The following is a 22112-nucleotide window of genomic DNA, read 5'->3' on the forward strand; positions in this document are numbered from 1 at the left end:
ATAGCAGGAACTGAGCAACTGTTATAACGGAGGGAGGACTCCAAGAAGCGGGGACCCGCCTGAGCGCCTGCGATAGGCTGAGCAAGTCTAAACCACGCTCAGCCTCTACTGTGATAGACATTGTTCCAACCCGTCTGTTGGCCTATCACAGTATAAGAACAACTGTTTACGTACATCCTGTCAGTTCCCTGTTCTGCCCTGCGTGGTATTACAGTGAGCCCGTATATATGAAAGTTGCATTATCCATTTATTGCTTAGCTAATAAAAAATACATAGTATACAATCGGTGACTCATCGTTATATTTATCCTGATACCAGATTCGAATTTACGCAACTCTAACAAAACCGTGAAGCACACCTCCCTCTCACACTCCCGCAGCTGCCAAACTGAGCAGAGACCGCTGCTTAAGCAGAAAGCGCACCAAACAGAGCGCGCAGATGCACATGGCCAAATCAATTCTATTAAATAATTAAACAATTATAAATTTACGCTGACACGTCGCGACCCACACTTTAAGGCTGGTGTAACATGCTGTTCAAATAATGTTATGAGCAGAGTTGAAATTGGCTAGCTTTTATGGTGAATGCGATCTCTACGAACGTTGATGTAATTGCCTTTAGAAGGCCGTCGGACTGCCAGAGGACGTGTTTTTACGGCTCCCCAGTCCAATGGCAGTGAGTTTTACCACTCCGGTTGGCATTGCGCATGGTGATATTGGGCTTGTGCGGCTGCTTGGAAAAGGAGATCCCGACGAACAGTTCTTGTGCTGACGTTGCTTCCAGAGAAAGTTTGGAACTCGGTAGTGGATGCTGCAACAGAGCACAGTCAATTTTTATGCACTACAGCGATTCCGTTCTGGGAGCTTGTGTGGCCTACCACATCGCGGTAGTTGACCAGGACAGCTCGAGCAGGGCAGACATTTTATGAACTGTTGGAAAAGTGGCATCCTATGACGGTGCCATGTTAAGTCAGTAAGCTCTTCAGTAAGGCCAATCTACTGCCAATGTTTGCCTATGGGGATTACATGGCTGTGTGCTCGATTTTATGCCATGTGTGTGGCTGAAATAGCAGAATCCACTAATTTGAAGGGAACATCACTTTCGTGTTGAGCCATCTTGCCGTGGGCCAAAACGAAGCACCTGGCTCAAGCCCGCCTGGGAGGCAATCAACGCTAACCAGGTTTACCCGAGGAATTAATCAAATCCCCTCATAGAATAACATAACCTCAACGGAGTAACAAGGGAATGTTGTGTGCAACCTGGTTTGCAGGGAAGACTGCCTTTCGTTACATTTCAATATAAATTTATTGCATTTTAAGTCTGACGAAGAAGTCTTACTGGTTTGCCGATAAACTACTAAAGAAAGGTGTTCAACAGTGGATGACTCACTTCATGATAATTTTGACCTATAGAACAATATTCCAGGGCTCATTCGCAATAATCCCGGTTTGTATTCTGCCCTCACCTCCTTAAAATGCATTTGTCGGAGCGCAATCCATTTACTACACAGGTCAGTAGAGCCACTGCTTTTAGGTGGGGACCAATGTATTCTGAGTTAAGGGGGTAAGGTATTTTGGGGATGGGGCCAGGGTGTGGTGGTACTGTGGTCAGGTTTAGCTCTGTGCGTTTGGGTTCCAGACAATGCATCCATCATCCCCCAGGCTCACGCCACCCGCGGCCACCAGCTCCAGGGCGGCAGGGAAGGCCCGATGCTCCGCCTCCCGGATGCGATCTGATAGGCTCTCCTCAGTATCATTCATCAACACAGGTACTGCCTCCTGAGCAATGATGGCACCGGCATCAACCTATTCCTATGGTTGAGAAGGCAGGGAAATATTTAAGTCCTGTCCATAGACAACTCTGTGCCCAAAAGCCTGTTTTAGCATGAGCATCACCATTTTGAAGTAGTCATCTGGGTGAGACTTCCTATGTGTTAAAGGAAGGAAAAAAGGATCACATAATTCCATCCATCATGAGATCAGCCAATGAATTATACTTGTGATAAAACATTCCATAACTGTAGGTGGCAGTAAATCACAAACATTGGCTTTATACCTGTTTAAACAACACACTCCAGGTATGCACCCGTTCAGTAGTAGTGTCTGCCCGTGCTCAGACACCATAATGGGATAGATGCAAAAGATGCGTCATCCAAGTCTACGGTCCTGTCCCAGAACAACCCCTAGCCTCTAACTCTAAGGACTTATGTACAGTGGGGCAAACAAGTATTTAGTCAGCCACCAATTGTGCAAGCTCTCCCACTTAAAATGATGAGAGAGGCCTGTAACTTTCATCATAGGTACACAGCAAATTATGGTGGAAAATAAGTATTTGGTCACCTACAAACAAGCAAGATGTCTGGCTCTCACAGACCTGTAATGTCTTCTTTAAGAGGCTCCTCTGTCCTCCATTCGTTACCTGTATTAATGGCACATGTTTGAACTTGTTATCAGTATAAAAGACACCTGTCCACAACCTCAAACAGTCACACTCCAAACTCCACTATGGCCAAGACCAAAGAGCTGCCAAAGGACACCAGAAACAAAATTGTAGACCTGCACCAGTCTGGGAAGACTGAATCTGCAATAGGTAAGCAGCTTGGTTTGAAGAAATCAACTGTGGGAGCAGTTATTAGGAAATGGAAGACATACAAGACCACTGTTAATCTCCCTCGATCTGGGGCTCCATGCAAGATCTCAGCCCGTGGGGTCAAAATGATCACAAGGACGGTGAGCAAAAATCCAAGAACCACACGGGGGGACCTAGTGAATGACCTGCAGAGAGCTGGGACCAAAGTAACAAAGCCTACCATCAGTAACACACTACGCCGCCAGGGACTCAAATCCTGCAGTGCCAGACGTGTCCCCCTGCTTAAGCCAGTACATGTCCAGGCCCGTCTGAAGTTTGATCCAGAAGAAGATTGGGAGAATGTCATATGGTCAGATGAAATCAAAATAGAACTTTTTGGTAAAAACTCAACTCAACGTGTTTGGAGGACAAAGAATGCTGAGTTGCATCCAAAGAACACCATACCTACTGTGAAGCATGGGGTGGAAACATCATGCTTTGGGGCTGTTTTTCTGCAAAGGGACCAGGACGACTGATCCGTGTAAAGGAAAGAATGAATGGGGCCATGTATCGTGAGATTTTGAGTGAAATCCTCCTTCCATCAGCAAGGGCATTGAAGATGAAACGTGGCTCGGTCTTTCAGCATGACAATGATCCCAAACACACCGCCCGGGGCAACGAAGGAGTGGCTTTGTAAGAAGCATTTCAAGGTCCTGGAATGGCCTAGCCAGTCTCCAGATCTCAACCCCATAGAAAATCTTGGGAGGGAGTTGAAAGTCTGTGTTGCCCAGCAACAGACCCAAAACATCACTGCTCTATAGGAGATCTGCATGGAGGAATGGGCCAAAATACCAGCAACAGTGTGTGAAAACCTTGTGAAGACTTACAGAAAACGTTTGACCTCTGTCATTGCCAACAAAGGGTGTATAACAAAGTATTGAGATAAACTTTTGTTACTGACCAGATACTTATTTTCCACCATAATTTGCAAATAAATTCATTAAAAATCCTACAATGTGATTTTCTGGATTTTTTTCTTCTCAATTTGTCTGTCATAGTTGAAGTGTATCTATGATGAAAATTGCAGGCCTCTCTTATCTTTTTAAATGGGAGAACTTGCACAATTGGTGACTGACTAAATACTTTTTTGGGTCGATGTTAAGCAGTTTCCCTACAACACATAAAATATATTATTCACACACACGCATTTTTTATAGACTGAAAGCATACCCAAACACGCTCCAGTCCAGCTTGATCAAAAAAAGGTAAATCCGATGCTCTGAGGGATTTCAAAAAGCATTCCTTAACCCATGTAACTTCAAGGGAGAGCAAGTGAATTTAAGGAATGCTTTTTTGGAACAAATCACTTGCTAAATGTGTAATAAAAAGAGGCCAGATGCGCAATTTAAAAAGGGGAAATAGGTTTTTGTATTTTTTTATTTAAGCATCGACATGGACTCAGAATATCGAACTGCGTTGTTCTCCATGAACAATTGTAATTTTAAGAGTGATTAATAAAGTGAGAAAATAATTTGGGAAAATATAAGACAAATTGGGGGGGGGTCTGGGATTTTATAGGGCCCCCCTTAGAGTTGTTTATTAACCATTATTTTAACAGGTATATTGACAGAAAACATTGCATTACTAGGGAAGAGTTGCAGGGGGGAGGAGGAGAGAAAGTGCCCATTTAAACCACCCCTCCCGAAAAAGTAGCTTAGGACAGATTTAAAAGTAGCTGTCATGCTCTAAAAAGGTTGGAAACCCTTTGGTAAGCAAGCCAGTGTAGATTTGGCCTTGTGTTTTAGGTTATTGTTCTGCTGAAAGGTGATTTTATCTTTCAGTGTCTGGTGGAAAGCAGACCACCAGGTTTTCCTCTAGGATTTTGCCTGTGCTTAGATCCATTCCATTTCTTTTTTATCCTGAAAAACTCCCCAGTCCTTAACAATTACAAGCATACCCATAACATGGGTACCTATATGCTTGAAAATAGGGAGAGTGGTACTCCGTGTGTTGTACTGATTGTCCAAACATAGCACTTTGTATTCAGGAGAAAAAGTCATATTTCTTTGCAACATTTTTTGCAGTACTTCAGTGCCTTTGGAATATTTTTATTCTGTACATGCTTCCTTATTTGCACTTTGTCAATTAGGTTAGTATTGTGGAGTAACTACAATGTTGATCCATCCTCAGTTCTCCCATCACAGCCATTCAATTCTAACCGTTTTTAAGTCACCATTGGCCTCTTGCTGAAATCCGTGAACAGTTTTCTTCCTCTCCGTCAACTGAGTTTGGAAGGACGCCACTATCTTTATAGTGAATTGGCATATTGATACACAATCCAAAGTGAAATTAATAACTTCACCATGTTCAAAGGGATATTCAATGTCTGCTTTTTTTTCATCTACCAATAGATACCATTCTTTGCGAGGAAAACCTCACTGGTCTGTGTGGTTAAATGGGTATTTGAAATTCACTGCTCGACTGAGGGACCTTACAGATAATTGTATGTACAGTGCATTTCGGGACAGTATTCAGAGACCTTAACTTTTTCCAAATTGTTTCATTACAGCCTTATTCTTAAATGGATGAAATCATTTCTTCCCCCTCAATCTACACACAATACCTCAATGACAAAGCAAAAAACAGGTTTAGCAAAATTACTACAAACACTGAAATTCCGTATCTACATAAGTATTCAGACCCTTTGCTATGATACCATGAAATTGAGCTCAGGTGCATCCTGTTTCCATTGATCATCCTTGAGATGCTTCTACAACTGGATTGGTGTCCACCTATGGTAAATTCAATTGATTGGCACATACCTGTCTCTATAAAAAAGGTCCAACATTTGACAGTGCATGTCAGAACACAAACCAAGCCATGAGGTTTAAGGAATTGTCCGTAAAGCTCAGAGACAAATGTGTGTCGAGGCACAGATCTGGGGAAGGGTACCAAAAAATGAGCGACTCCTGTGGCGGGTCGGGCACAGTACGCGCTAACCAGGTCACCAGGTGCACAGTGTTTCCTCCGACACATTGGTGCGGCTGGCTTCCGGGTTGGATGCGCGCTGTGTTAAGAAGCAGTGCGGCTTGGTTTGGTTTCGGAGGACGCATGGCTTTCAACCTTCGTCTCTCCCGAGCCCGTACGGGAGTTGTAGCGATGAGACAATATAGTAACTACTAACAATTGGATACCACGAAATTGGGGAGAAAAGGGGGTAAAATTAAAAAATAAGGGGGTAAAATTCTAAAATTGAAGAAGTTTGGAACCACCAAGACTCTTCCTAGAGCTGGCTACCTGGCCAAACTGAGCAATCGGGAGAGAAGGGCCTTGGTCAGGGAGGTGACCAAGAACCCAATGGTCTCTCTGACAGAGCTCCAGAGTTCTTCTTTGGAGATGGAAGAACCTGCTAGAAGGATAACCATCTCTGCAGCAGTAAAAGGCACATGACAGCCCGCTTGGAATTTGCCAAAATGCACCAAAAGGACTCTCAAACCATGGGAAACAAGATTCTCTGGCCTGATGAAACCGAGATTGAACTTTGTTGTCCTTAAGCCATTTTGCCACAACTTCGGAAGTATGCTTGGGGTCATTGTCCATTTGGGAGACCCATTTGCGACCAAGCTTTAACTTCCTGACTGATGTCTTGAGATGTTGCTTCAATATATCCACAAAATGTTCCTACCTCATGATGCCATCTATTTTTCAAAGTACATCCGTTCCTCCTGTAGCAAAGCACCCCCACAACATGATGCTGCCACCCCTGTTCTTCACGGTTGGGATGGTGTTCTTTGGCTTGCAAACCTCCCCATTTTTTCTCCAAACATAACAATAGTTATTATGGCAAAACAGTTTTATTTTTGTTTCATCAGACCAGAGATCATTTCTCCAAAATTACAATCTTTGCTCCCCACGTGCAGTTGCAAACTGTAGTCTGGCTTTTTTAATGGCGGTTTTGGAGCAGTGGCTTCTTCCTTGCTGAGCGGCCTTTCAGGTTATGTCGATATGGGACTCGTTTTTACTGTGGATATAGATAATTCTGTACCCGTTTCATCCAGCATCTTCACAAGGTCATTTGCTGCTGTTCTGGGATTGATTTGCACTTTTCGCACGAAAGTATGTTCATCGTCTCCTTCCTGAGCGGTATGACGGCTGCGAGGTCCCATGTTTATAGTTGCGGACTATCGTTTGTACAGATGAACGTGGTACCTTCAGGAATTTGGAAATTGCTCCCAAGGATGAACCAGACTTGTGGAGGTCTACATTTTTTCTTCTGAGGTCTTGGCTGATTTCTTTTGATTTTCCCATGATGTCAAGCAAAGAGGGACTGAGCTTGGACGTAGGCTTTGAAATACATCCACAAGTACACTTCAAATTGACTCAAATGATGTCAATTAGCCTAAAGCCATGGACATAATTTTCTGGAATTTTCCAAGCTGTTTAAAGGCACAGTCAACTTAGTGTATGTACACTTTTGACCCACTGGAATTGTGATACAGTGAAATAATCTGTCTCTAAACAATTGTTGGAAAAATGACTTGTGTCATGCACAAAGTAGATGTCCTAACCGACTTGCCAAAACTATAGTTTGTTAACAAGACATTTGTGGAGTGGTTGAAAAACGAATTGAATGACTCCAACCTATGTGTACGTAAGCTTTCGACTTTAACTGTATATATTTTTTCTCCTGTCACCCCCCCCCAGTTTCGACTAACAGCAGATCTGTTCCAAACGGGAATATCGAAAGGGAACCATACCAAAGAAAACAGAGGCAAACGGAGAGAAATGTGGAGGGACCTACCTGAACTTGTCCAATGGAAATGCTTTGCAACGGTGTTACTAATGAATACACGCCAGTTGAGTAGAGATTGACAGAAGCGTACCTACCTGTGATTGCAACACCTTTCTTATAGGAGCCAGGGTAGCCAGGGCTGGCCATGACCACAGTAACTGCAGAGCTGTCCTGGTGCCACACAGGGGCGCTGGATGCCAACTTCCCCTGCAGAGTGCTCTGGAGCACCTTGTACAGGGCACTCTTCAGCATGGGCATCAGCACCTGGAACAGGGTCACATTCAGTAGGAAGAAAATATTTTGATTCAGAGTGAAACAGGGATGTAATACTTTCCATTTTCCCACTGCAAAATGTTTAGGTACAGTTTGCCCAATTGAGCATGATTCAGGCAAGATCAGAGTTGTCCTAATAGGCACAGATTAAGGACCAGTTCATCCTCCATTAATCTTAAATTTACCCATTATCGGAGTGCAAGTGCAGAACTTGACTTATCATCAGAGAGCTGATAACATAGAGCAGTGGCATATACCAATAACACATGCTCACAAACACAGTTGACCAACCTGACACTCTGGATCGCCGAAGCGACAGTTGAACTCAGGACCTTTGGCCCCTGCTTGGTCAACATCAGCCCAGCGTACAGCACACCTAAGAGAGGATAACACATAAACGAGCGAGACAGACAAATAAAAGAGAGAAAGGACAAGATTTCGCACCCCTTTCATTTTCATTTAATAACAAGTGCTGCCTGCAGTTCATTACACACCCACATAGGGGGCACCCTCCTCCTTCATGCCATCCACAGTCTTCTGCAGGACAGTTTCTCTGATCTGCTGCAAAAGCTCCTGAGACACCTGGACACAAATGGACGTTTGATTGACAGACAGAGGACAAACAATAGCAAGTTGTGTAGGAATCTCTCTCCGTGCACATTCTGAGCAATGTGAGACAATGGTCAGTGGTTGTCAAGTGTGTGTGTACCTGAGGGGTGGGGCAGTAGGCTCCCATGCCGCCGGTGTTGGGACCCAGGTCCCCATCCTGCAGGCTTTTGTGGTCCTGGGCCGGGGGCATGGGGGGGACAGTGCAGACATCACTGACAGACAGACACTACACAGAGAAGGAGAGAGAGAGAGAGTTAGTAAATGGCAATAATGGAACCGCATATTGAATTGTTGTCAGGGTACATTTTGGCCGACATTTTGCACAAGCAAATGGCAGTGAGCAAAATAACCATAACATTTTAAATAGACAAGGAACACACATGATCCAATATATTCTTTGCCCAGAACTGTGCTATTTTGCGTGACAAAAGTGCTGCCCACTGTGCATGTACACGTTGGTATTTCACAAGAAAAAGAAAGAGGGCCGGACACTCACAGACACTTCTTCCACGTCCAGCAGTTCCTCCACCACCACAGTCTCCCCAGAGCCGAACATTTTGTCCTGCAACACACACACACCTTATCTTTAAAATGGGAAATGGATTTGTCGAGTCGCCCCGAATACAACAGGTGTAGACATGCTTGCTACCAGCCCTTCCCAACGATGCAGATTTTTAAAATACTATTTTATTTTTTATAAAACACAAAAGGAATAAAATAAAGTACACAAGAATGGAGCTTTTAAAAAAAGAGAGTACCAGATCAATGTGCAGAGGTACAAGGTATTTGAGGTAGATATGTACATAAAGGCAGGGTAAAGTGACTAGGCATCATCAGGATAGGTAAGAGTAAAATACTTTTTAAAAACTATGTGCGCGCGTTTGTGTTGTGTCGGTATGTGCACATATATAGTCTGAGAGATCATATACACACACACACACACAGTCTAGTGAGTGTGCGTAAATGACACCTCATCTCCCCCAAAATAACAAAATTCAAGGCAGAGCAATATTCTTATGAAAACTGCTGAACTGAGGTAAACCCACAGATACCATTTTGGTGGCAATCAAAAGAGGATAGACTGTGTTATTCTGTCAGTACATGAACACAGAAGAGAATAAATAACCCAACCAGAAAGGGGAAAGAAACTGGCAGTAAGCTAGGGATGGGCATTTGAAATTTCACTATTCTAATGTCACATTTTTGTCAGATATCCAAATAGTCCCCCAAAAATATACATTTCAAAATTGCTCTACTCTTTTGATCAATCATGACGCAAAATGCCACAATAGCAGACAATGCGCCGTTTTTTTTCCTGGGGGAAGCTTTTGGCTAAAAGTACTTTAGGCAAACGGCAACAGTGAATGAAGACTGATGAGGGAGAAAGATTTATTTTCAAGCAAATTATCACTACATTTGCAGTGTGCAACTGAAAACAATATACTGTCAAAGCTACGTGATGTCTGAAGCAGCAGTAGCTCAGTAAGCTAAATAAACACTACATTCCAAAGTTTGAAATGCATAATTTTTATAAAACAAATGTCATGGTATATCCTTGTGTGGAACAATGTTACAGACAATCTGCACTGAATAAAAATATGACAGCAAAGTGTTGGTCCCATGTTCCATGAGCTAATTTTTTTTTTTTTAATCCCAGAACTTTTCCAGACGCACAAAAAGATGATTTCTCTAAAATGTTTGCTTACATCCCTGTTTGTGAGCATTTCTCCTTTGCCAAGACCTCCCTCTACCTGACAGGTGTGCATATCAAGAAGATGATTAAACATCATGATCATTACACAGGTCCACCTTGGGCTGGGACAATAAAAGGCCACCTTAAAAATGTGCAGTTTTGTCACAACACAATGCCACAGATGTCTCAAGTTGAGGGAGCATGCAATTGGCATGATGACTGCAGGAATGTCCACCAGAGCTGTTGTTCATTTCTCTACCATAAGCTGACTCCAACGTCGTTTTAGAGAATGTTGCAGTACGTCCAACCGGCCTCACAAGCGCAGACCACATGTAACTACGCCAGCCCAGGACCTCCACATCCAGCTACAACACCTGTGGGATCATCTGAGGGGAAGTGGGGGCTCCTGAGGACTATTAATAAAGCCTTTTTGTGGGAAAAAAGCAACAACATTCTGATTGGCTCGGCCTGGCTCCAAGGCCAACCCATGGCTGCACTCCTGCCCCGTCATGTGATGCATAGAATAAGGCCTAATGAATTTATAATTTCCTTATGATGAACTGTAACTCAGTAAAATCTTTGAAATTGTTGCATTTATATTTTTGTTCAGTATAATTTAGGACAGGCTACAAACACAGTTTTCGCCCCCACCCCCCTGGAAACATATTTCTCAAATCGAAGGATTCAAATCATGTTCTGCACATGTTATTTTACACATTCACATTTCCTCTTTACTCACCCTCTTTTGAACACGCAACCAATTTGATGATGTAGCCTCTCCTCCTAATTTCTGAACAACTGCAATTTGAACAAACATTACAAAAAATACTGTGTGTGTGTGTGTATATATATATATGCTACTAACTTCTGTCTGTTGTAATGGATTTGCAATAGCATGAGCAAGGCACATTGCATCAGGGCAAAACAATTACCATTTGTGTGATATAATCTTTATATTTATGCTGCCATATAGGCAACAGTCTGCCTCTTGTTTAGCCAATGTTTGCAATGAATAAAAACATTTTTTAAATTGCTGTTGACTGCCTGTGTCTTGCTTTTTTGATATGCTGTGTAGTCTACATTTTGCTTTCCTAAATAACTCCCCTCCTTACAAAAACATGAAATGGCTAGACAACCTGTCTGTGTCTTGCTTAGATTTGCAATAGCCTAGGCTACTGTGACAACTGACAAACTATTTTGTGTACAAGCGGCGTCACAGGGTGACTGAACCACAGCTGTAAGGAGGTAGGCTAGGGCAAGTATTCCCAAACTGGATTACACTAAATATAAAATGTGACTCACATTTTTCAAACAGTCCATACATGATAGATGCACAGAGCAAAAATGTTTTTTTTAAGTCATCTCACTGTTAACCACATTTATTTTCAGCAAACTTAACATGTGTAAATATTTGTATGAACATAACAAGACTGCGACATGAACTAAACAAGTTCCAAAGACATGTGACTAACAGAAATGGAATAATGTGTCCCTGAACAAAGGGGGGTGGGTCCAAAGTAACTGTCAGTATCTGCTGCATTAAGTACTGCAGTGCATTTCTTCCTCATGGACTGCGCCAGATGTTACCCCACTCTTCCAACAAGACACCTGCAAGTTCCTGGACATTTCTGTTGGGGGAATGGACTAGCCCTGACCTGCCGATCCAACAGGTCCCAGACGTGCTCAATGGGATTGAGATCCGGGCTCTTCTCTGGCCATGGCAGAATACTGACATTCCTGTCTTGCAGGAAATCACGCACAGAACAAGCAGTATGGCTGGTGGCATTGTCATGCTGGAGGGTCAGGATGAGCCTGCAGGAAGGGTACCACATGAGGGAGGAGGATGTCTTCCCTGAAACGCACAGCGTTGAGATTGCCTGCAATGACAACAAGATCAGTCTGATGATGCTGTGACACACCGCCCCAGACCATGACGGACCCTCCATCTCCAAAAATCGATCCCACTCCAGAGTACAGGCCTCGGTGTAATGCTCATTCCTTCGACGATAAACGCGAATCCGAGCATCATCCCTGGTGAGATAAAACCGCAACTCGAAAAGTGAAGAGCACTTTCTGCCAGTCATGTCTGGTCCAGCAACGGTGGGTTTGTGCCCTAAGGCGACGTTGTTGCCGTGATCTCTGGTGAGGACCTGCCTTACAACAGGCCAACAAGCCCTCAGTCCAGCCTCTCTCAGCATTTTGCAGACAGCTTGAGCACTGATGGAGGGATGGATTATGCTTTCCTGGTGTAACTCAGGCAGTTGTTGTTGCCATCCGGTACCTGTCCCGCAGGTGTGATGTTCAGATGTACCGATCCTGTGCAGGTGTTGTTACATGTGGTCTGCCACTGCGAGGATGATCAGCTGTCCGTCCTGTCTCCCTGTAGCGCCGTCTTAGGCGTCTCACAGTACGGACATTGCAATTTTTTGCCCTGGCCACATTTGCAGTCCTCATGCCTCCTTGCAGCATGCTTAAGGCACATTCACGCAGATGAGCAAGGACCCTGGGCATCTTTCCTTTGGTGTTTTTCAGAGTCAGTAGAAAGGCCTCTTTAGTGTCCTATATTTTCACAACAGTGACCTTAAACCCTTTACAATGAAGATCTGTGAAGCTATTTGGATTTTTACGAATTATCTTTGAAAGACAGGGTCCTGAAAAAGGGTTGTTTCTTTTTTTGCTGAGTTTATATTCAATGTGCGGGACAAAATGGAGGCTATGATTAAAAAGTTGGAGCACTTCTCTGTCTGCATTAACAAGGACCACACACACAGGTCTTTCCATCATTGTATGATTTGTGTGTGCAAATGAACGCAAGCTTACGGACAATGTCAAACGTGACATAGCGAAGCACCCGAGTCAGTTGGGTGCGCAATTACGCAGGTACTTTCTTGAAACGGATGACAAAAACAACTGGATTTGTTATCCCTTTCATGCCCTACCTCCAGTCCACTTACCGATATCTGAACAAGAGCCTCATTGAAATAGCAACAAGCAGTTCAGTGAAAAGTGAATTTAAATCAGAAGTCACTGCCTGATTTCTGGATTGGGCTGCACTACGCTGTTAACTTCTTGGTGACAGGGGCAGTATTTTCACGTCCGGATGAAATGCATGCCCAAATTCAACTGACTGCTACTCATCCCGAAAATATAAGATATGCATATTATTAGTAGAGCTGGATAGAAAACACTCTGAAGTTTCTAAAACTGTTTGAATCATGTCTGTGAGTACGGCACAGTAGGTCACTCTTTTCAATGGGTTTTCATTGGGAATCCAGATTTCTAAGGGACCTTCTTGCAGTTCTTATCACTTCCACTGGATGTCAAACATTCTTTAGAAATGGGTTGAGGTTATTCCTTTGTGTAATGAAGAAGTACGGTCATCTTGAACGAGGGTCACTTGAAGTGTACTGTTAGATAGAGGCGCGTGGCCAGAAAGCATGCTTCAGTTTGTTTTCTTCCTGTATTGAACACAGATCATCCCGTCTTCAATTTTATTGATTATTTATGTAAAAAAATACCTAAAGTTGTATTACAAAAGTAGTTTGAAATGTTTTGGCAATGTTTACAGGTAACTATTGAGATATTTTGTAGTCACGTTGCTCAAGTTGGAACCAGTGTTTTTTTTGGATCAAACGTTCCAAATAATTGGACATTTTGGATATATATTGACAGAATTAATTGAACAAAAGGACCATTTGTGATGTTTATGGGACATATTGGAGTGCCAACAAAAGAAGCTCGTCAAATGTAAGGCATGAATTATATTTTTATTTCTGCGTTTTGTGTCGCGCCTGCAGGGTTGAAATATGCTTTTTCTCTTTTGTTTAAGGAGGTGCTATCTGTCAGGATTTGGCCAGGGTTGTTCCGGGTTTTGGTCACTAGATGCCCCCATTGTGCTTTTTGACCTTATGTTTTTTCCCTTGTTCCCCATTATTATTTGCACCTGTGCCTCGTTTTCCCTGATTTTATTTAAACCCTTAGTTTCCCTCAGTTCTGTGCTCTGTGCTTGTATGTTAGCACCCAGCCCTAGTGTTCTGTGTATTCTTGTCGATTCCGGTGGATGCTCTTGTGGAATTCTGTTTTTGTTTTTGAGTATCTCTTGAGGCTTTTTTGTGCTATTCCTACCACCTTTTGGATTTGCCATTTTTGTATTTAAGGACTTCTCCTTTTTACTTTATTAAATACACCGTCTTAAGTACTGCTGTGTCTGCCTCATCTTCTGGGTTCTGCTGACTATTCGTGGCTCAGTTGGTTAAGTGACTGTTTTTCACTCTGTAGACCCAGGTTCGTAACCGGGTCCTGACACTATCCTCAGATAATAGCATAGTTTGCTTTCGCCAAAAAGCCTTTTTGAAATCTGACATGTTGGCTGGATTCACAACAAGTGTAGTTTTAATTTGCTATCATCATGTGTGATTTAATGAAAGTTTGAATTTTATAGTAATTTATTTGAATTTGGCGCTCTGCATTTCCCTGGCTTTTGTCCAGGTGGGACGCTAGCGTCCCACATATCCCAGAGAGGTTAAACACTGTTTCCCATGCTTGAACCATAAACCATTAATGAACATGCACCTGTGGAATGGTTGTTAAGACACTTACAGCTGTTAGGCAATTAAGTAATTGCCTATCCAATATCCTGTGTCTGTGGGGTCAGATTGTACTTCCTAAGGCTTCCAGTAGATGTCAACAGGCGTTAGAAGTTGTTTCAGGCTTCTATTGTGAAAGAGGAGAGAATAAGAGCACTCAGAGTAAGTGGCTCAGCTGAAAACCATGAGTTGTTTATTGCGCGTGACCATGAGCGCAAGCTCCGTTCCCTTTCTAATGAAAACAGATTATCTGGTTGAAACATATTGAATGTTCATGGGGGGAAAAAAACACCCTAAAGATTGATTGTATACATCGTTTGACATGTTTCTACGAACTTTAAATGGAACATTTTTTACTTTTCGTCTGGACTTTGTCAAAACGGCCACTGTCGTTGGATTAACAAGAAGTTTATCTTTAAAAATGGTGGATAATACTTGTATGTTTTAGGAATTTTAATTATGAGATTTGTTGTTTGAATTTGGAGCCCTGCAATATCACTGGCTGTTGGCGAGGTGGGACGCTAGCGTCCCGAACGATCCCAGAGAGGTTAACCTGTGGCAAGTTATGTGTTCATTCGAAAATTGTGAATAAGGTTTTATATGTAAGATGGTTAAATAAAGAGCCAAATTATTGATTATTATTTGTACCCTGGTCCTATAAGAATTCTTTGTCACTTCCCATGAGCCGGGTTATGACAAAAACATACTAATTCTCACGTTTAATAAATGTATCGTATGGCTGGAAGGCTTTCAAAGCTTTCAAAAACAACATTTGAGAGTGCGCTGACCCTGGTGCTAGAGGGGATACGTAGCTGGAAGTTGAATGTTTGATGGGGTAGAGGACTACAAAAAGTTTGGGACTGTAACTGCAGCCACTCAATTCAAATTTAGACAAGGCTTGTTCATTGTTTAGTAGGCTTAAAAACAAATACTAACGTTCATTCGGATATCCAGATATTTGATTAATTGTGCCCATCCCTATTAGTAGCTGGGACATAGCAGAGCCAAAGAAAGAGGTCAAGTGCAGGAGGAGGGGAAATTTGGTGGCCTTGTCTAGAAACAACCCCCATCCCCTACGTCAGTGGTTTCCAACCAGGGGAATTTTGCACCCCCAGGAGGACTTGGCCAATCCACAGGGTATACCTGAGAAGACTCATGAGATAATAGGACTACTAGTAAAATGCACACGAGGGGGAACTTGCGGGGTACTCCAGGCAGAGCAAATTTTTTACAAAAACGGAACCACTGCCCTAGGTAGCCTTTGAAAGACTATAGGTAGGTGTGTGTCATATTGCTTATTCCTACGCAAACTTGAAATCGGTCGACCTCTAGTTTTCATAACAAATCTGTAATAAGCCATTGCAATCCACAAGGAGCCTGCGTGGCAGGCTGACCACCTGTTGCACGAGTGCAGCATCAAAATGATCTTGTGGCTGCAAGGAGGCAAGGTAAGTTGCTAGCTAGAATTAAACTTACCTTGTAAAAAACAGTGAAACTACACATGGTTGATGATATTACTAGGTTACCAAGCTTGTCCTGCGTTGCATATAATCAATGCAGTGCCTGTTAATTTCTTATCGAATCACAGCCTACTTCAACATTGCCAAACGGGTGATGATTTAACAAAAGCACATTTGCGAGAAAAAAAGCATAAACGTTGCACAAATTTATCTAACCATAAACATCAATGCCTTTCTTAAAATCAATACAAAAGTATATCTTTTTTAAAGAGATTCATGTTAACAGGCAATATTAACTGGGGAAATGGTGTCACTTCTCTTGGGTTCAGTGCAAGCAGAGTCAGGGGATACAGGCCAAAAGTTTTGAGAATGACAAATATTAATTTTCAAAGTCTGCTGCCTCAGTTTGTATGATGGCAATTGGCTCCAGAATGTTATGACGAGTGATCAGATGAATTGCAAAGTACCTCTTTGCCATGCAAATGGACTGAATCCCCCAAAAACATTTCCACTGCATTTCAGCCCTGCCACAAAAGGACCAGCTGACATCATGTCAGTGATTCTCTCGTTAACACAAGTGTGAGTGTTGACGAGGACAAGGCTGAAGATCACTCTGTCATGCTGATCGAAAAACAGTCTGGAAGCTTCAAAGGGAGGGTGGTGCTTGGAAACATTGTTCTTCCTCGGCCAATCATGGTTACCTGCAAGGAAACACGAGCCGTCATCATTGCTTTCCACAAAAGGGCTTCACAGGCAAGGATATTGCTGCCAGTAAGATTGCACCTAAATCAACCATTTATATCGGACATCAAGAACTTCAAGGAGAGCATTTCAATTGTTGTGAAGGCTTCAGGGCGCCCAAGAACGTCCAGCAAGCGCCAGGACAGTCTCCTAAAGTTGATTCAGCTGCGGGATCGTGGCACCACCAGTACAGAGCTTGCTCAGGAATGGCAGCAGGCAGGTGTGAGTGCATCTGTACTAGAGGTCGACCGATTAATCGGAATGGCCGATTAATTAGGGCCGATTTCAAGTTTTCATAACCATCGGAAATCGGTATTTTCGGCGCCGATTTCCGTTTCTTTTTCAAATTTAAATGTTTTTTTTTTAATTATACCTTTTATTTAACTAGACAAGTCAGTTAAACTGTAGTGACGCCCAGCCCGTGAACGGGACCGTTATCATCATCTGACACTAATTAGCATAACGCAACGGACATAAATCTTCCTAGAAAATATTCCTAAAATATCCACACAGGTGGATTGTATTTATCATCATTAGTCATTTAGGTCAACATTGGATCATTCAGAGATACTCACTGAACTTCTGGAGAGAGTTTGCTGCACTGAAAGTAAAGGGGCTGAATAATTTTGCACGCCCACTTTTTCAGTTTTTGATTTGTTAAAAAAGTTTGAAATATCCAATAAATGTCGTTCCACTTCATGATTGTGTCCCACTTGTTGTTGATTCTTCACAAAAAAATACAGTTTTATATCTTTATGTTTGAAGCCTGAAATGTGGCAAAAGTTCGCAAAGTTCAAGGGGGCCGAATACTTTCGCAAGGCACTGTAAGTGGCTCAGGGAACAAAACATCAATATTTTGGGTCCATGGCCAGGAAACTTCCCATACCTTAATCGCATTGAGAACTTGTGGTCCATCCTCAAGAGGCGGGTGGACAAACAAAAAACCCACAAATTCAGACACACTCCAAAGATTTATTATGCAAGAATGGGCTAACATCAGTCAGGATGTGGCCCAGAAGTTAATTGACACCATGCCAGGGTGGATTGCAGAGGTCTTGAAAAAGAATGGTCAACACAGCAAATATTGAAATGCTTGTAATTATACTTCAGTATTCCATAGCAACATCTGACAAAGATTTCTAAAGACATTTGTGTCATTCTCAAAACTGTTGCAGTTTGGGCCGCCTGGCTCGTTTCGAACTGTGTGAAGACCATTTCTTCATAATAAATACCATCATTAATTTTCCAGAATTTTACATAATTATGACATAACATTGAAGGTTGTGCAATGTAACAGCAATATTTAGACTTAGGATTGCCACCTGCTCGATAAAATACGGAACAGTTCTGTATTTCACTGAAAGAATAAGCGTTTTGTTTTCCAAATGATAGTTTCCCGGATTTGACCATATTAATGACCCAACGTTCGTATTTCTGTGTGTTTATTATATTAGAATTACGTCTATGATCTGATAGAGCAGTCTGACTGAGCGGTGGTAGGCGGCAGCAGGCGCGTAAGCATTCATCCAAACAGCACTTTCCTTCGTTCGCCAGCAGCTCTTAGCAATGCTTGACTCCCAAGATTAGCCTGGCAATACTAAAGTGCCTATAAGAACATCCAATAGTCAAAGGTATATTAAATACAAATGGTATAAGAGAGAAATAATCGAAGCGTCATAATTCCTATAATAACTACAGCCTAAAATGTCTTAACTATTAATATTGAAGACTCATGTTAAAAGGAACCAACAGCTTTCATATGTTCTGAGCAAGGCTCTTAAACGTTAGCTTTTTTACATGGCACATATTGCACTTTTGCTTTCTTCTCCAACACTGTGTTTTTGCATTATTTAAACCAAATTGAATGTTTATTATTTATTTGAGACTAAATTGATTATGTATTATATTAAGTTAAAAAAAAAAGTGTTAATTCAGTATTGTTGCAACTGTTATTATTACACACACACACATAAAAAAATAAAGGCATCGTTTTTTTGGGTCCTCCAATAAATCGGTATAGGCGTTGAAATATCCTAATCGGTCAAGCTCTAATGCAAACCTTTCTACTCCACCTACTGTGAGTGCCCACAGATACAGCATACCCTCTCGGAATCATAGCCTTAACTATTAGGGTGGGAAATGCTAAACTGACCTTGGGTCACTTTGAAACTATACCTTCATTATGTCCAGCACAGCCTGGCAGGCCTCCTCCTGGTCCTTGGCCACAATGACACCCTTCCCTGCAGCCAGGCCACTGGCCTTCACTACCAGAGCAGGAAAACTGGCCCTGGGGTCAGGGGTTAATTATATTTCAGTTCAGGAGATGGGTAGAAATTCAATGACACAGTGTTAAGATGACACACAGCGAGCAGACTCAAACCGGGACAGACTACCTGGACTAGTCCAATTAGAAACACTTTTCCGTTGCAAATAATTTTCCTATGGTGTGCCCTAATGAACATGACCTCTCTCCCTCCAACACTCCCCCCTTGCACTGCCCAGTACAACGTGCGGATGTAGCTGCAGGCCTCCTGGGGGTCAGTGAAGGAGCACCAGTGGGCTGTGGGGAGGCCGTGGCGGTCCATAAAGGCCTTGGAGAAACTCTTACTTGCCTCCTACTGGGCAGCCTTCCACGAAGGGCTGAAACACTGGACCCCCGCTGCTTGCAGGTCATCTACCATGCCTGGGGGGTTGCAGATGAGATTAGAACAAGGGAGAAAGGGACCAGAGAATGGGAGAAAGGGAAAATAATTATATCTATAGTGCATTGATAATAATTATACATTTAAAGGCAATTAATAACAAATTCTTATTTAAGATGACTGGAAACTTGGCAATTCCTTTGTACCTGTACTGTTTCAGATGGCTGAATATGAAATGGGGAAGATAAGGATGTGTGCCACTCACCTGCTGCCAGAGACACCTCGGGCCCTACCACCACCAGCCCCACGCTATGCTCCTTACAGAACTGAGCCAGGATGGTGTGGTTACTCACAGACACCTCTATGCAGAAGGGGGGACACAAATGTCAGATGCAACGGAGTGGCTAAGAGTTTTACTAGATCATACGATTCCTGGTCATGTCAGGTGATCATAAAAGACCCCAGACAGATCATAATATGCAAAACAGTTATGCGTGTCCTTCTCACCAGAGTTGGAGATCTTTCCACAATTGGCGGTGTCAGCATTCCCCGGTGCAACCAGGACCCCCTGGATGTGTGGTGACTGTGCCAGCTTCCATGCCAGGGTGTGTTCCCGCCCACCACTGCCAATCACCAGCACCCGCTCTGCCATGGCAACTGAATGACAGGTAGATGGAAGAACCAATCACAAAACATGCACACGTGATCAAATCACATCATCGAACCAGGATGGTGCTCATTAAGACATCATGGAACTTTGATATAAAAATAAATTATGTATTACAGACATACTTCTCTGTCATGTAGAATAAAGAAACTTGTCAGCTCTATTCAATACATTTCTATCTGCAACCTTCAGAACATTGCACCCTTCTGAATTCAACCCAGGGGCACGAACAGCAACAGTAAATCAAACAGCTTCTCAAAACACTTTTAATTTATAATCCATAAAGGAAGCTATTTAATTGAATGTGAAAATTGACCTACGGTGCAGGACCTTACCCAAGGCCTCATCACTAGGCTGCTGTGATTGGTGACCTTTTACTGGGGCCAAGCACTTAAATCACCCATTCATATGTCACATTGGTAGGGACACGGCCACCCATAAAAATCTGTCTCCAATTAGTTGTCCTTGTGCAAGAGCCCATTCTGTGTAAGGACCCATTAAAAACTGCAATTTGTATTATTATTTTTTTAATGTGGGTGACACATCATGTATCAGCGTGCTAATGATAGTAGAAACAAGTTGGGGGTCGGGGGACTAACATGTACAACCCCTTGAATACTGTATGCATTTCATTTGCCTGAAAGACATTGTAGCTCAGGGATGGGCATCCCAAGGTATGCAAACCCTTGAGCTACTGTGCCCATCAAAATTTCTTAAAATGTTTTGTTGGTCCCCACCCGCATCAAAGTTTGCTATCACTGTTGTAGATGGACGATATTGGGGTTGAAGAAGTGGAGAGCATGCCTTTGCCCCAATCAATAACCAGTTCTATCTCCCATCTTACTGGAGCAATGTTCAGTTATCTAACGTTGCAGATAGAAATGTGTGAATAGAGCCAATGTGCTTTCTTATTCTACATATTAGAGAGGCATGTTTGATCTGCATAGCATATTTCTATATGAATGTTCCATCCTGCTGAACGTGCCCCTGGAAGGTCATAGCTAGAAGGGATAAATTGTCAAATTAACGTCAGATTTTACTTTTTTACGACAGGATAGGAGAACTTAAACAGCAGGCTAGGATAGGTTAATGTTTGCTTAAATGAAGAAAAGAAAAAAACATTTTTACGTTAATTTGACAAAAAGCGGGATCCCTTCTTCCAGCCATGTCCTCCCCCCCCGTGGTTCCCAATTAGTCGACTCGCTCCCTTTGATTGGAAACACGCACTCGTGACTCGAGGCAATGGAACAATTCATTTACAGAGGTTTGAGAAGTTTGAGAGATAATTTTGCTAAAAATGTACAAATGATTGTCAGCAGCCCATCACTTTTTTTTATCAGCACAATTGATGCAAGCAGTACTAAAACTAAACTGTGGAAAAATAGCAACTTTTTTTACTAAGTTTGATGACCAGTGATGGCAGACCGATCCCACTGGCTCTATAGGCCATTTATTTAGGTAGTGTCTAGTAAAAGTCTTAAGATAAAGTCTATCATGTACATATCAAGTTTTGTTTCTGTAAAACATGTTTTAACTTCCTTAGCCTGTCGTCAATTTTTTTCATTCAGAGAATCATGGGAGTTGTAGGTTTTAGGCCAACCCTATATTTTTAGCCCGTAGAGCATGGAATATTCAACTGTTAAAGGCCTTGCGTGGTCAATCTGGGGGTCTGCATTGGCCGTGCTGCATTTTCGATGATATGGCCTCTGCAGAAGTAAGGGCATTAATACTTATTGTTCTTTGTGGAGCAGCACAGAGCTGTTGAGAAGGAAGTTGTTTAGATACAATCTGTTGTTGTTTTTGTCACACTACTTTTCTTTATCTTGGCCAGGTCGCAGTTATAAATGAGAACCTGTTCTCAACTGGCCTACCTGGTTAAATAAAGGTGAAATAAATAAAAACGTTTTTTTTTTAAATACAGGACCTCCCGTCCTCACCTATTGTCAGCCAATCATGCCAATGCAGAGCTATATGGACCCTTCAGCATTGTAAAAGCCAATTTATGCTTGATCCAAAAATGAGGCGCCATATGGATGGTGCGATGTAATTGGCGAGCGTCTGTAGGAATGCAGAGGCCACAG

General features: G+C 42.5%; 1 pseudogene; it reads right to left on the reverse strand.

The window, feature by feature from the left end:
- Positions 1–1613: 1613 nt before the first annotated feature.
- Positions 1614–20016, reverse strand: LOC135543098 (trifunctional purine biosynthetic protein adenosine-3-like; annotated as a pseudogene).
- Between the last annotated feature and the right edge of the window lie 2096 nt (positions 20017–22112).

The sequence above is a fragment of the Oncorhynchus masou genome, chromosome 7, assembly GCF_036934945.1.
Source record: "Oncorhynchus masou masou isolate Uvic2021 chromosome 7, UVic_Omas_1.1, whole genome shotgun sequence".
NCBI lineage: Eukaryota > Metazoa > Chordata > Actinopteri > Salmoniformes > Salmonidae > Oncorhynchus > Oncorhynchus masou.